At 42.9% G+C, this 15,839-nt stretch overlaps 1 protein-coding gene across 1 annotated transcript in view; it reads left to right on the forward strand.

Annotated features, from left to right (window-relative positions):
• The first annotated feature begins 353 nt into the window (after positions 1 to 353).
• LOC126267121 (nitric oxide synthase-interacting protein homolog) overlaps positions 354 to 15,839 on the forward strand; it is a 49,221-nt gene continuing 33,735 nt past the window's right edge. The window contains exon 1 of the mRNA XM_049972036.1: positions 354 to 755. The gene's annotated coding sequence lies outside the window, so the exon portion shown is untranslated. The remainder of the gene's footprint in view (positions 756 to 15,839) is intronic.

A 15,839-nucleotide genomic window follows, 5' to 3' on the forward strand; every position in this document is an offset into this window, starting at 1 on the left:
TTCAAGGAAAAGGAGAAGGTGGGGGAAGGGGATGAGGTCATAGAGGATGCGCTTGGAGGACGGAAGCCGTATGCAGAAGGCGAGGCGGAGTGCATGGCGTTCGAGGATTTGGAGGGCTTTATAGAACCGGGGAGGGAATAACAGAGGATGGGGCGGATCAAGGATTTGTATGTGTGAAGGATGGTGGAAGGATGCAGACCCCACGTCCGGCGGCACAGGAGTTTCAGGAGGCGGAGGCGGTTGTGAGCTTTGTGTTGGATGGTAAGGAGACGGGGAGTCCAGGTGAAGCGGCGTCCAGTGTGAGGCCAAGGTATTTGAGGGGAGGAGTGAGGTGGTTAGGACGGCCATAAATGGTGAGGTAGAAATCATGGAGGCGGAAGGAGCGGGTGGTGCGGCCTATGATGATCGCCTGTATACACGACCTTGTAAATCCGACTTTTAAATAATGCCAGTGGAATCCCTGCTTAAATCGTACCCAGATAATTAGTCTGTAGCGATACTCGACCTTGTCAAAAGTTCGATCGAGTTATCGATATTGTCAGCCAATTTATTGATTGTGTTTAACTTCAGAATCATTGAATGTGAGTTTTGTGCATTTAAAGGAATAGCGAAGAGTTTTCAGTGAAAAATGAAATAATAAAAACTAGTTATGGTGATTGTGTTGCCTTTATAGATACATATAATGTGACATACTCATGTGTGTCGCAGAAGTTGAAATTTATATAGCACACCTTCACAACAAAAACAAGCAAGAGGTAAAAGTCTTTAGTTTTAGTACATTAGTTCTCCATCAGAGTATATGCGATATTCGTATAAAACGTTTCATCGGGTGACAAGAGTCATTTCTGTTTATATTCTGTTACCCTATCATTGGCGAATTTCGAACTTGACTGTTCTATCCATTTTGAGAAATGCAAATGATAGTTTACTACTAATATCTGATCATGTTTCTGCGGATCAGAGCATGATAAATATATAGAACTAGTCGCATTTTTTCTTTTCACAGATATATTCGAGTCTTCTTGAAATTAAACGCCCTGATCTCGTTTGTTTGGATGAGTTAATGGTAGATTTGTTAATTTATGCTTGAGAATCATTAATATGCTTGTGGCACAGTTATATCATCACAGTAGAATGACATGATTCGTTTTCTTGTTCCTCCTCTTCCGTTCTACGTGACTTGAAGCTACTGTGCCAGTCTCACAAGTTGCCTCTAAACCTTCCCTCTTTCCTGGCGAAGCAACAATGGGTTGCGAAAGCTTGAATTTTGTGTGATGTTTGTGTTTGTTTGCGTGTTTATCAACCTGCCAGCGCTTTTGTTTGGTAAGTCACATAATTTTTGATTATAAATATATTGCCATTAGTTGATCTATTTCTGTGAAATCCATTTTGATAATCCATGTCTACTTTTTGATGTATTGTGACTATTAATGGTTCTTTCCATTCTGTTTGTATCTCTTTAGTTTATGATTGCACTACTTTTCCTGCACATTTGAGTATCTGTCTGATGGAATTCCATCCCTCTCAGTTGTCTTGCCATATTTTATGTTTTTATACTTCCCAGTACCTCTTCATATGTTGGTCTGGAATTTGGTCATTGTTACCCTGGTGCTGCTGGAATTTATAATTTGTGCTTCTGGATAAGAACAGTTCAGCATATTGTCACAATATTCGTAGGTTTTTAATAAAATTTTGCGTGGTTCAATAATCTTACTGTCATTCTTATCCTTCATCGATCTAGATTTGTAATAAAAACCTCTTTTGGATTGTTGACTGTGGCACACATTTACCTGATGTGATTATTTTGATGATATTTGTGAGTAGATTCAGTTTGACATTTTAAATATTGTTTCTGTTTTGTACAGTTTCTTTTTTAACCTGATTTTCTGCCTACAACTAGATAAGTTTTATTTTAAGATTCTTATTTGCTTGTTGCCATTTCCTTCATAATTTCACAATGTTACCTTCTGTTTTCTCATCTTCTTAATCACACCAGCTCTTCTAGCCTTTCTTCACTCTCTACAGGTTACTCCTTGCAGCTGTGAGGATGACTGCTTTTATTCAGTTCATGCACTCGTTGCTGATCATTTAATGTTTTCCACCCTGCTACTTAAAACAACAAATCAGTTTGAAACTTAAACTTTCTATTTGGTCACATTTCTAAGCCCAATTTTCTTTTTAGGTGGTGCTTTCAGCCTGATTCTCATTGTACCTATTCCTAAATTGTGTTTTGATCCCATTTCTGCTCCTTGGAAGGATCATATGACACCAATTGCCTTTCTGTGTCTGTTGTCTGTGAGTAAGTTAGAAAATGGCATCTTTTCCAACTTTTCCTTTAGAATCTCCTATCATCTTTGTTATTAATTGGTGCAGGACAGTTTATTAGTGTGGTGCTTCAAAGGGTATTACTGCGAATAGAAAATCATTTTATGTGCAGAAGACTGCTCCTGACTCATGGGGACCTCTTTATTTACTAATGTTAAAAGTTGTATATTTAACAGTAACTTGTATATAGGCCTACCTGCCCAACACTTTTGTTTACTGTATTTCTGCTATTATGACATTGTGAATGTCTAGTACTTTACTGAATCTTCTGAAGGTAGCATTGCAGGTCTTCCATCGGGCTCTTCCCGAGTGGTTGGTTAGGGGAATGCCCGTCCATCAGAGATGAAGGGTACCAAGGAGGTAGAATACTCAGGGTGGACCAAAACCAGCACCGCTGACTTACAGTGGGCAGAGGAATTTGCAAAGGCTGAGAGTTGAAGACTCCAGGTTGGGGGTTGTATTTAGCACTAGTAACCTGTCTATGTAAAAGTTCATAGATTAAAAATATCTCACATGTGTGTTCTTTTAGACATGGGTCCCAAAATATGATGCCCTTTAGCTGGAAAGCAGATACGAGATTGGGAACAAGAAATGTATTCTTTGGAAGATTTAGACATTATGGAAAAGAAAATTAATTTTGGACAAATCATTGGAAAGACTGCGTGGGAAGCTAGGCAGTGATCTGTAGCTTTCTCTGCAATATTTATTTCAATTAACTACACATGTAAAGTTCTTAAAAACACATGTAATGCACAATATGCCAATTAATTTTGATATGAGATTTCAGTTTCTGTGTTACTAATAAAGCATTAATTATGTTAATGAATACTGTAGCATTTAATAACTCATTGTCACCACGTACTTTGTTAATCATGTAATTCTATCTGAACTTCTCACATTGAAGCTCAAGTTGCTAGTGTAGTATAAGTTCATCTGGCTTTGTCTGACAACTGGAACTGTCTTGCAAGTTGCAAATAAATGTTCACAACTGATAACATGGATTTTGGTAACAGTGCTAGATGCGGCACATGTAAAAGTAGCTACAGGTCTGGCCCAAGGAAGTGTGTTGGAAACTTGTCCATCATTTATATTAATAGCCTTAAAGATTTTGCAGATGATGCAGTCATACACACTGTTGAAGAACTGTCAGAAAAAAATCTACTCAGATATTATCTGATCATGATCAGATCTTGAAGTGGTGCAAAGATGGGCAACCATGTTTAAATGTTTAAAAGTGCAAAATTTTGCACTTCAAAAAATGTACAACCCAGAAATTATAATTATTAATTGTATGGCAATTCCACATCACTTTACAAATACAATTGAAATGTGTACATAATTTCCAAAATTGCTGACATATTATGTATGTAATTTATTACACCTACTGTAGGTTCCATGAAGACTATTTGGCTTTCAGGATATTAATTTTGAGGGCACTTTTCAGTAATGTGTGTGTTAGTCTGTCGTTGAGAGCCACAGGTGCACTCTGCGGTGGTAGTCTTTCCCATATGTGCAGTAAGATCACCAAGTCGACCATGATTAATAGGGATTCTGCTGAGTGTATTTAATGTCCTCTGGAAGAGGTCAGGTACCCGTGATTGGTTGTTAGCTTGGAGTAAGCTATGCTGGAGTGTTCTCCCAGGGGGCTAAAAGTTCTTTTGTGGATTTGTGCATGGTGCACATGGGGCCCCTAGTTATTGCAGCCCATTCCTCCTTCCTGGGCTACATTTCCTTCACCATGTCCTCACTCCCCAACGTGATACCTTCCCCCCTTTCTCTCTTATCAGTGTTTTTATTTATGTCAACCTGGCAATCCAACCGGTTCCTGGTATTCCTTGCGATTTTGTTCCTCTTACTGTTCTCTGTCATCATTTTTGGGGCTTTTGGTGCCTCCCCATTTCTTGAGGTTTTACCTCCACTTCTAAATTTTCTGTCTTTTGTATGAACCATTTGGGGAGGAACTCCCTCCCTAGTATATATGGCATGGATTCCTCTCCTCTCCTTACTTCCCTGCCATATCACCCCTGCACCTTGCTAGGTCACCACCACATGTAGCCAGGCCATGTGGTGGGGCTGTCTTGTCCCATCTGAATGAGCCCACTGACAACACAGGGTTCACACTAGTGATACCTGAGCTGTTACCTTCCTATGTATGCCAAGGAGTGGTTGCTTGTCTTCCTGGAGCATCAGAACTCTTGAAAACGGCCACTGTGCCAGACAGTCCTTGCTGTGGCTTGGTGGGAGAGCCCCTGATCAGAGTGGGTGGTATCAGGGCAGATCCTTGGCATGTGAAGCATATCAAGCTGCAAAAATCTGGCCATTCTCAAATGGCCATATCATTGACAGGTAGTGGATGATTGAATGCTGCTTTGTATGACCCTGCAGCCTTCCCTTCCCTGGCCAGACTCACTCTGTTAGGATGAAACATTATTCGCACTACCTGATCAGTACTAGAGTGGAGAGCAGCTATGAAGGCGCGCCAGGGTCAGATGCGCAGAAGCATGCAGCATTGTACTACGTGACTCACAGCCAATCATGTGCCAGTAACATTCTTGTCTTGTGCTGCGTTATTTAAGTCGTAGTGTTCTGTGCTGAGTGCTGACTGCCTTCATAACATTCATTATGAGTGATGGTAAGCAATCTCGCCAAGTGCTACACCAACAGGCAAGAGGAATAGTGTTTCGTGTGGACCAATACTTTAAGAGACAATCTTCCGCTGAATCTACGCCGGCACAAGACGCATGTCATGCCATTGCCAAGTGCTAGGAACAGACAACTGAAACCTGTGGTTTTGGTTTCAGGACTGTTTAGAGAATATCCAGCGAAGCTAAGATGTCAATGCGAGCCTGCAGCTCAGGTGTTTTCAAATCACTAGGGAGGCAACACAACTGCAAAAAGGAAGTGGGTGAGCCAGATGATTTTGTGAAAAACATTTTGCAGCACATAGTGTTCAGCATGTATGCTGAAGATGAGTATTCAACAGCAGAGAAACTAGTTTTGCATATGAAAGAAGCTGAAAATTTTAACGGAAGCAAATGGACCATGTTGAGGATACTGAAAGACATGCGATACAAGTATTAGAAAACGAACGATGGTAGGGTAAGGGTAACAGAATTACATTGCTTCATATCAGATCAGCAGATGCTGGCTGTATTCCCCAGGGTAAGCTGATTTTTAAGGCATCAGTGGCTAAAAATTCTGAAGGTTACCACTCTGAAATGATGTATGGTGTCTTCTAAAAGTGGTTTACACAACAATTATAGCCACATATTCCTGTGTTTTCAGTTATTGTCATGGACAGTGCGAGCATCCACTCAGTGCAAGTGAACAAAGCTCCAAAAAATGAACTCCAAAAAAGGCAGACATTATTGCATGACTGTCATCTAATGGTATACCTCATAACTTGTCACATACCATAGCAGAATTGCTGGTTCTTGTCAGTCAGCAGAAGCCTGTATACAGAGTTTATGAGATAGATGAAATTGCAAAGCATTGTGGACACTGTATCGTTAGATTACCCCCATACCATTGCCATTACAACCCAGTCTAGCTGGTATGGGCTCAGGTGAAAGCACATATTGTGGGAAAGAACAATACAGTCAAAATTGCAGATGTTGAGAGAGACTTACACATGAGGCAATAGACAGCATCTCAACATCTGCTTGGGTAGCTTGCATAAGACACACGGAAGAACTGCAAGATGAAGGTTACAACAGGGAATTCGGCAAGGATAATTAGAAGAGCAGAGAATGTGTTGTAAGGATAACTCCGATCTGCATATTTCAGAAAAGCTGGTGGTTAAGGGGTGGATCTAGATGGCTCCGGCAGTGAAGCAGCCATTGAAATTGTGTTATGTTCAGCTGCATGGTGTGCCACAAGGTGGTCTGCTTTGCTCTTGGCTACAGTTTGGCAGTAGCCGTTTGTCTTGATGGACAGCTGGTTGGTAGTCATACCTATATAAAAATCTGTGCAATGATTGCAGAAGACTTGCTTTCACAGGTGGACTGGACCATGATGGGGTTGGGTAAACCTGTCCCCGAGCCTTCCACCCAACAGTTTCCACCCACTCTGTCCTATTATCTCCTCCTCATTCTCATCTCCCACCCTGATTTGCAGCCCTCTACCAATGCATCCGCTCATCTTTGCTCTCTCCTCTCTGTTTTTGCTCCTTTTTTTCCTCACCTTCCTGGCCCACAACCTCCTGCTTGCGTCCTACCTGGTAGTTGCCTTCTGGCTCAGAATGCTGCAGCTGCCAGTTTGTGTGTGTGTTTGTGTGTGTGTGTGAGAGAGAGAGAGGTGTGCTTCCTTGTTTGTATGAATGAGCTTCCTTGTTTGTATGAATGATGTTTCTGCCTCTTTTACTGATGAAGACTGTGGCTGAAAGTTTTTTGTAAGTGTCTTTTAACTGTCCGTGTTTGCAACTTGACATGTTTGCTGTACAGTAAGAAGCAGACTGTCTTTTCCACATTGTTGATATTCCTACCTGGAGTTTCCATTGTTCAACTTCTTGTTGACTTTTATTTGTGTCTTCTCAATGACAGTTCCCCTACCCACTTCAATGCCGCTCATAGCTCCATTTTTGCTATCGATCACACAATCCCCTCCCTTGCTCTTGTGGCTTCCCTACATTGGTCACCCAATGATGATCTCAGTGACCACTTTCTGGTGATTCTATCGTTCCTTTGCTATTGCCAGGCAGACAGGCCCCCATATAGGGCATTCTGCAAAGACAATTGGCATTTATACCTCTCTCAGATTGCATTGATGTGGTCATGAAAGATGTCTCTGCCACTATTCTTCAAGCTGCTGACACTGCTATCTCCCTATCCACAGGTCCCCCTCATTGTCAGTCGGTACCATCGTGGATCAAGGAAGTAGCAGTCGCTATGCAGGACTACCGACAGACACTGCAACGATTTAAACAGCACCCTTCACAGACCAACCTTATTGTTTTTAAGTGTCTCCATGCTATGTCTCTCTACCATATTAAGCAGAATAAAAAGGAATGCTGTGTACGCTGTGTTTCCTCCCTGGGAATATATGTCTCTTCATCACAGGTTTGGTCCAAGCTGGCCCTCCAGCGACAACTGTCCAGGGTCTTATCCTACAGAGTGCTCTGTGTAGGCTCTTGCAGAACACCTCATGACACATTTTGCGATAGCATCAGCGTCCTCTTCCTATCCTACTACCTTTCTCCGACGGAAACGACAACTTGAAGAAACCCTCCAGTGTTTCAACACCCACCAAACTGAGTGGGGATTCTTGGAGACTCATACTTCTAAACATGACATGGCCCCAGGTCCGAATTCCATCCACAACCAGATGATCCAGTGCTTGGACGTTATCCAGTGGCAACATCTACTCAGTCTTCAACAGCAAAGTTATCCCTGTCCTTACACCCGGGAAGAACCCAATATATCTCGACTGCTACTGCTCATTTAACCTGAGTGACGTACTTTGTAAACTGCTTGAGAGAACAGTTAGCTTCTAATTATTTTGGATACTTTTGTCCCTGTATCAATGTGGCTTCTGGGAAGGACAGTCTACAACTGTCTATTTACTCACCTTGGAAACAGCAATCCGACGGCTTTTACTAACTGCCAACACTGTGTTGCGGTCTTCTTTGACCAACAGAAAGCATACCATGTGGCTTGGTGCCATCACATTTTATCCAGGTATGAGTTTGCACTTCAGTCAGCACCACCTCCCCCCCCCCCCCCCTCCCCTTCTCCTCCTCCATCTCCCGGATCCAGGAGAACAGTATCCGACAGGGTTCTGTGTTAAGTGTCACACTCTTCCTCATTGCTATCAATGGGCTTGTCAGTTCTGACATGGGCATGTATGACCCTAGTTGTTTTTGTACCTTAAAATAAAACAAAACAAAACAATCATTGGGCCTGTAACCTCTGTTGGGCCTCTGGTTACCCCAGCATTGTATGTCAACGATTTTTGTTACTGTGAAGCTCCCACTGAGCATCTGCTGGGTGCCAGCCCTGAGGCACCATCCAACAGGCCTCTGCATGGCCCCTCTCTCACGACTTGCAATTTTCTCCCTCCAAAACGCAGGTTATGCATTTTTGCCATTGATCAACAGTACTCCCGAATTCAGAACTTTATGCAGGAAACCAGCACCCAAAAGTTGTAGTACAGTCCCATTTCTTAAGCCTTAGTTTTGATTAAAAAAAAAAAAAAAAAACTGACATGGTGCCTCATACTTGACACCTGAAGATTACCTGCATGCAGAAGCTTAAGACTGTCTGCCTTCTGCCCCACACATCTTGTGGTGTAGACCGTGCTACTCTTCTCCATCGTTACAGTGTTATGGTTTGTCCAGACTTGATTATGGTTGTTAGGTTTATGGCTCAGCGGCTCCTCCCATTCTGTTAATCATCATGGGCTGTGTCTGGCTACTGGTGTCTTTCGCACTAATCCTGTCCATATTCTCCTTGCAGTAGCGAGGAATCGCCATCTACAAACACGATGGATCCAACTCCCCGTTTCTGACGCAATCACAATTTGGCGATTTCCTGACCATCCCATGTACCCCATCCTCTTTGCAAACAAGGGATTTCTCCCTCCCGATACCTGCCCTCAGGTGGGATTGCATGTTGGAATAAGTCTCAATTCCCCCTGTTGGGTTCTCCATCTCCACTCGGGGGAAAGTCCCCGTGTATTTCATCCTGCACCTCTCTTTGACTGGTGCTTCAACCACAGATTAGGACCAACCTCTTCCAGGGTCCAGGGATCTATGGTGTTCTGGTGTCTTGTATGTTCCACTCTTGAAGAGTTCCTGGGTGCTACCATCTTCTACACTGATGGTTCTAAAACTAAAGATAAGGCGGGATATGCTTTTACGCCTCCTACTGGCGTGCAACAACATTTACTACCAGGATCATGTAGTACGTTCACAGCAGAGTGGCTAGCCATTAATAGGGCCCTCCATTTTGTCACTCAGGCTTGCCTTTACAGTGTTTTAATAAGTAGTGACTCAATGAGCAGCTTGCAGGCTATAGACCGATGCTACTCTCACCACCCTTTGGTCTCTGTTATCCATGATCCTCTCTCTGTCCTTGGCTATGCCACCTGCTCTGTTGTCTTCCTCTGGGTCCCAAGTTATGTGGGCATCCCAGGGAATGAACTGGCTGACTGTTTGGCTAAAGAGGCAGATACTTAACCTCATTCCCTTTCATGATCCAGGTGCAGATATGGGGATACACATCAAATTTCTATTTACTCAAAAGTGGAATGACATCTGGTGTGCTAGTGCTCTCCACTCAGTCTAGGAGACTACTGGAGTTTGGCACCCTTCCTTTCGCTCCTTTCAGAAGCAGTCCATTGTCCTGTGCTGTTAAAGCATCGGTCGTACTAGGCTTGCCCATTGTTTTCTCTTGTGTAACGAGCCATTCCACAATGTGGCTGTGGAGCCAGACTGACAGTATCCCATATATTGGTGGAACACCACCGCCTTTTGCTCCTTCGTATTAAATATAGCCTTCCAGATTCCTTGTCTTTAGTATTAGCGAATGATACACGGATGGTTGAACTGGTCCTCAGTTCCCTACATGAAAGTATTTTTTATTTTCAGTTCTAAGGTTTTGCTTTACTCCTGTAGCAAGGGCAGGGTGGTTGTGGTTGGGGCCTCTATTCGTGTTTTCTAGGTCTAGGACCTATGACGATTCTTCCAAGCAAAGATACTCTTTTTATCTTGGTTTTTGCAGTTTTTAGATTTGGCTAACCTATTTATGCCTTTTCCTGTGTGTGTGTTTTTAACTTTCTCGCTTTATAGTTTGACCCCATAACAATTTGCTTTGTTTGATTTGATTTGTATCATCATTTGGGTTCATTTTAATTAGGGTTCAGATGAAGGCCCCATTTACAAAAGTATATCTTCAGTGATCCTCAGTTTGTTTGTGCTATGTTGCTATCACCCAGCCATAAGCATAACCAAATCCCCTGGACTAAGTGGCTGGCATGTGTGGAATGTACAAGTTAAATAGTAGCAGAGCTAGAACAGAGGCTTGAAGTGTTCCATTGTGAGGGTTTTCTGGTCACTGAAGTGGTGTGTTAGTCAACATATTGTTAACAAGTTGTGTTATTCTTCTGCAGTTTATTACATGGAGCAGCTGTTAGATAACTCTGTGCCTCCACACAGTATCATAAGTTGCAAACTGATCAATAAATAAAGCAGAGATCTGCAGTTGTTTGTGGAAGTCAGCTTTTATGTTTGACAGGAACCTTTCAAAGTATCTCAATATGTATATTCTGTTGTAATTAGTAAATCATACTCAGCAGGGGAATGTGACGAGGTTTACCTAGTTTTAAGGTACCAATGATCTTTGTCCGCTTCATAAGCTGTAGAATGGATCCTTTTTGCAGAATGTTGGAGAAAAGTTGAGAGAGCCATGTTTTCACGTATTTTCCACAGTGCAGAAGGAATTCTGGATGTACACCTTCAATACCTGGCACTTTACCTGATGTAATGTATTGTAAAGCCATTGAAATGAGTTCAGAAGTGATTGAGAGAGAATTTGTGTCATGTTGTGAAATTTCTGCTGTCATGGTTCCCAGTTCTCACGTCACTTGTATGGTATGGTGTCAAGGGAATAGATCATTTAAATGTTGAGGATGTGTGCAGCATCTGTATTTGGCTTTATGAAGTTCTTGTTATTTGATTTGCACCCCCCCCCCCCCCCCCTCTACCCCAAGTTACGTAACAGAGACCAGCTTTTTCTGCTTGAATATTTGGAGTCAACTCTTTCAGCAGTGTCCAGCCATTTCTGGTGTCACATGGCACCAGTACTATACAGCAGTTTGTCTACTGTTTCTTATTCTCCAGTTGGGGAGAAAGTCCTCTTACAGTTTCTCATTAACCTCAGACCATCCAAAAATGTGCTCCTTCTGGCATTCTCTGGAAATAAATTTTCTTTCTGTGCTTGATATTGCACCCACAAATTTTCCATAGCTATTGTTCAAGGGAGGAACCCATCTAAAAATCTTAGTTGGGTTTTTAGAGATGTGGGACCAATTTGCCTTCTGAAAATTCCATTGTGGGTGGGGAATGAAATTTACAAGTGGCATCTGCAAGTCTGCTATCAATGTTACTGGATGGTGCTAACTGTGTGTAAAGTCAGACAGAACTCTTTGTGTGATTGATAATGGCTGGAGATAATTGTTTGACAGTACAAAATGTAGAATAAGATTGTACTCTTGCCTACATCCAGCTGATCTAAATATGGATAAGTGCTGGGCACAAAAAGTTAGGTGCTGTTCTGCCCATGAAATTAAAGCTCCTCCATTGGAGTTATGACTCTGCTTCTCTTGGTGGCTGTAAATGACCCATGTAAGTAGATGTATGTAGGAGCATGTGAAGGACTTGAGATGGTCGTTGAACTGCTCTATATTTATAAATGTTTACAGTATATAGGCCCTAACTCGTCAATTTTTCTAACAACTTCTTGGATATTGTTAGAGGTCCCTGTGGAGATTAAGGAGGCAATCTTATCCTATTGTGCAAATATGTGGTGATCCCATAGGCTGGATGGTAAGTTGCGCTGAGGAATTAGTTTCCTGGTATTTTACACCTTATCTTGAGTTGGTCTTCATCACCTGTGTTTCTTGGATAGTGATCACATCAGTATTACACTCCTGGAAATTGAAATAAGAACACCGTGAATTCATTGTCCCAGGAAGGGGAAACTTTATTGACACATTCCTGGGGTCAGATATATCACATGATCACACTGACAGAACCACAGGCACATAGACACAGGCAACAGAGCTTGCACAATGTCGGCACTAGTACAGTGTATATCCACCTTTTGCAGCAATGCAGGCTCCTATTCTCCCATGGAGACGATCGTAGAGATGCTGGATGTAGTCCTGTGGAACGGCTTGCCATGCCATTTCCACCTGGCGCCTCAGTTGGACCTGCGTTCGTGCTGGACGTGCAGGCCGCGTGAGACGACACTTCATCCAGTCCCAAACATGCTCAATGGGGGACAGATCCAGAGATCTTGCTGGCCAGGGTAGTTGACTTACACCTTCTAGAGCACGTTGGGTGGCACGGGATACATGCGGACGTGCATTGTCCTGTTGGAACAGCAAGTTCCCTTGCCGGTCTAGGAATGGTAGAACGATGGGATCGATGACGGTTTGGGTGTACCGTGCACTATTCGGTGTCCCCTCGACGATCACCAGAGGTGTACGGCCAGTGTAGGAGATCGCTCCCCACACCATGATGCCGGCTGTTGGCCCTGTGTGTCTCGGTCGTATGCAGTCCTGATTGTGGCGCTCACCTGCACGGCGCCAAACACGCATACGACCATCATTGGCACCAAGGCAGAAGCGACTCTCATCGGTGAAGACGACACGTCTCCATTCGTCCCTCCATTCACGCCTGTCGCGACACCACTGGAGGCGGGCTGCACGATGTTGGGGCGTGAGTGGAAGACGGCCTAACGGTGTGCGGGACCGTAGCCCAGCTTCATGGAGACGGTTGCGAATGGTCCTCGCCGATACCCCAGGAGCAACAGTGTCCCTAATTTGCTGGGAAGTGGCGGTGCGGTCCCCTACGGCACTGCGTAGGATCCTACGGTCTTGGCGTGCATCCGTGCGTCGCTGCGGTCCGGTCCCAGGTCGACGGGCACGTGCACCTTCCGCCGACCACTGGCGACAACATTGATGTACTGTGGAGACCTCACGCCCCACGTGTTGAGCAATTTGGCGGTACGCCCACCCGGCCTCCCGCATGCCCACTATACACCCTCGCTCAAAGTCCGTCAACTGCACATACGGTTCACGTCCACGCTGTCGCGGCATGCTATCAGTGTTAAAGACTGCTATGGAACTTCGTATGCCACGGCAAACTGGCTGACACTGACGGCAGCGGTGCACAAATGCTGCGCAGCTAGCGCCATTCGACGGCCAACACCGCGGTTCTTGGTGTGTCCGCTGTGCCGTGCGTGAGATCATTGCTTGTACAGCCCTCTCGCAGTGTCCGGAGCAAGTAAGGTGGGTCTGACACACCGGTGTCAATGTGTTCTTTTTTTCCATTTCCAGGAGTGTATTTTCTGTACTTTAAATCTACTACTAAATACTCTTTATGTTAACCTGTAACGTTCTAGGACTGGCTACAAAATATGTAGATCTTTGGACCTTAAGAGAACTGTTGTTGTTTTTAGAAGCCATAGTGATTGGTTTTGCTAGACGATCATGAGGCTTAACTAGCAGCCAGTGTTGCTGCTTCCTTAATGCCACCCAGGAGTCACGAGTAGGGTATTTTAATATGATATTAAGCAGCAGCTAGTACAAATACCTGGGTATAGGAATTTGAAATGGAATGATCATGTAGCCCTGGCTGTAGGGTCAACCAAGTGGCAGACTTTGCCTCATTGGTGGAATACTACGGAAATACACACAGTCTGCATGGGAGACTGCTTATAAAACACTTACGTTACACATTTTAGAATAGTGCTTGTATATGTGGGACCTTTAGCATGACTGACAAGTGATACTGAACATATACAGAGAAGGGCAGCACCACTGTTCACAGGTTTGTTGGCCCATGGGAAAGTGTCATAGAGGTGCTGAAAAAACTGAACTGGCAGACACTTAAAGATGCAAACAATCGTGTGAAAGCCTGCTTGCAAAGTTTCAAGAACAAACTTTAAGTGTGGACTGTAGTAATATAGTACAATCCCATATATACTGTTTCCACACGGATAGTGAAGACAAGATTAAGACTAGTTACAGCTCACACAGAGGTGTTTGGGGAAACATTCTTCCCATACACTATATTTGAATTGAATGAAAAGAAACCCTAATAAATGGCTCATTTGGATGTACACTCTGCCATGCATTTCATAGCGGCATGCGGAGTACAGAGGTAGGTCATACTATGTGGTTACTAACATACTTTTTTCCATGTGTGAGATTTCTATGGCACTGCCTCTGCTTTCAGTATAACCCTGTGTCATTTCTTCCAAATTAATTTGTGGACATACAAGTGTTTTAGGGCAGCTCTGTCTTATAGGAGGAAATCTCTTCCAGTGTAGCACCTTATTATCCCAAATTATGGGAAACATATGCATAACTGCCAACCTCCAGTTAATCTCTTATCTTATTTTGCATCTACTCTCATTTCTCCAAATCATCTGCAGCTATTCTTGTAAAACATTCAATATATGCCATTACTTGATATTTTCCATGTGAACAAAACTGTTACACACTTGACTGTCTGCAAGGAATTTTGGCGTCCAGTAAGCCTAATTACTATGTGGGCTGGATAATTCAACATAACAGTTCCTACCTCTTCAGTCTCTTATTAGTACACACTAATCAAACTTAGGCTGGCTAGTTGCTGTTTCTTTTTGTTCCAACCATGTGGCTTTTGATGACGTATAGGTATGTTCTGGGTTACACATTCTTGGTGTTGTGCTATCAGTACTGTGTATGACAGATCAGTAGCCATCCCTTTCCACAGGTTCCTTCATCCACTGGGAGGTTATGTTGTTTATATAGTATTTCTCTCATGACATTCATTTCCCTGCAATTCCCATGGAAAGATTCTGAATATGTTTTTTCTTGATTGCCTGCTGTCCTCTTGAGTTCACACATCCCTGTTTGCTGCATCAGCTGTATATGATACCATAGGTGACATACTTGGTTAGCATGATTTCTTCACCTTCTGTGCTTAACTGTGAATGGATGCAGTATTAGTGTACTAGGCATTCTGACAGATACACAGATCCTCTTCACTTCTTGTTGTGGGTAGTAGAAACACACAGAAGATTCTGGAAGGGATACAGCTTTCTATCAATGTTATTACACATTCACTTTCTTCCCCAGGAATGAATTACACCAGAAACTGATGCCATACTTTATTAGTAAATGAAAATGATTACTGTAAGTCATCATTTTGAATTTTTATCTCAAAAGTCTGATACCCCAAATCTAAAAGTGACAGAGCGAAGACATTTAATCAGATCTTGTAATGTCTGATTTCCAGTTAAAGTTCTTATCAGTATAAGCACCTATGAATTTAGAACATTCCTTTTCATTTATAGATTTACTTTCTTGCTTTATTTCTGATGGTGTGCTCAGGCCTTGTGCAGTCTAAATCCAGTTACAAATTTTCATGAAAATATTATTTCCATTTCGATCTGTTGAAGTTGCTCCATTAGGCTTGATTAGGCTATAATATTTGCATCATCAGCAGTTAGAAACATTTTTGCTTGTTGGATATATGCTGCAAGATTTATATATAACAAGAACAAGAGTGGATCTCCTATCGGTCTCAGTGGTAATCCTGTATCGGTTATTCCCCATTGTCAAGGTTCATTGTGTACACATCTTGTGCTTCCTTTTAGTTAGCTACAATGAAAATCTGTTGCCGACAAGATCTCAGGAACAATAATGTTTGAGCTTCTCTTGAATAATACTGTGAACTACACAATCAAATGCTTTTGCTAAGTCACGGAAAATACCAGTTGGCAATATTTTGTCATTTAAATTTT

Source organism: Schistocerca gregaria, chromosome 4, assembly GCF_023897955.1.
Source record: "Schistocerca gregaria isolate iqSchGreg1 chromosome 4, iqSchGreg1.2, whole genome shotgun sequence".
In the NCBI taxonomy this organism is placed as follows: domain Eukaryota; kingdom Metazoa; phylum Arthropoda; class Insecta; order Orthoptera; family Acrididae; genus Schistocerca; species Schistocerca gregaria.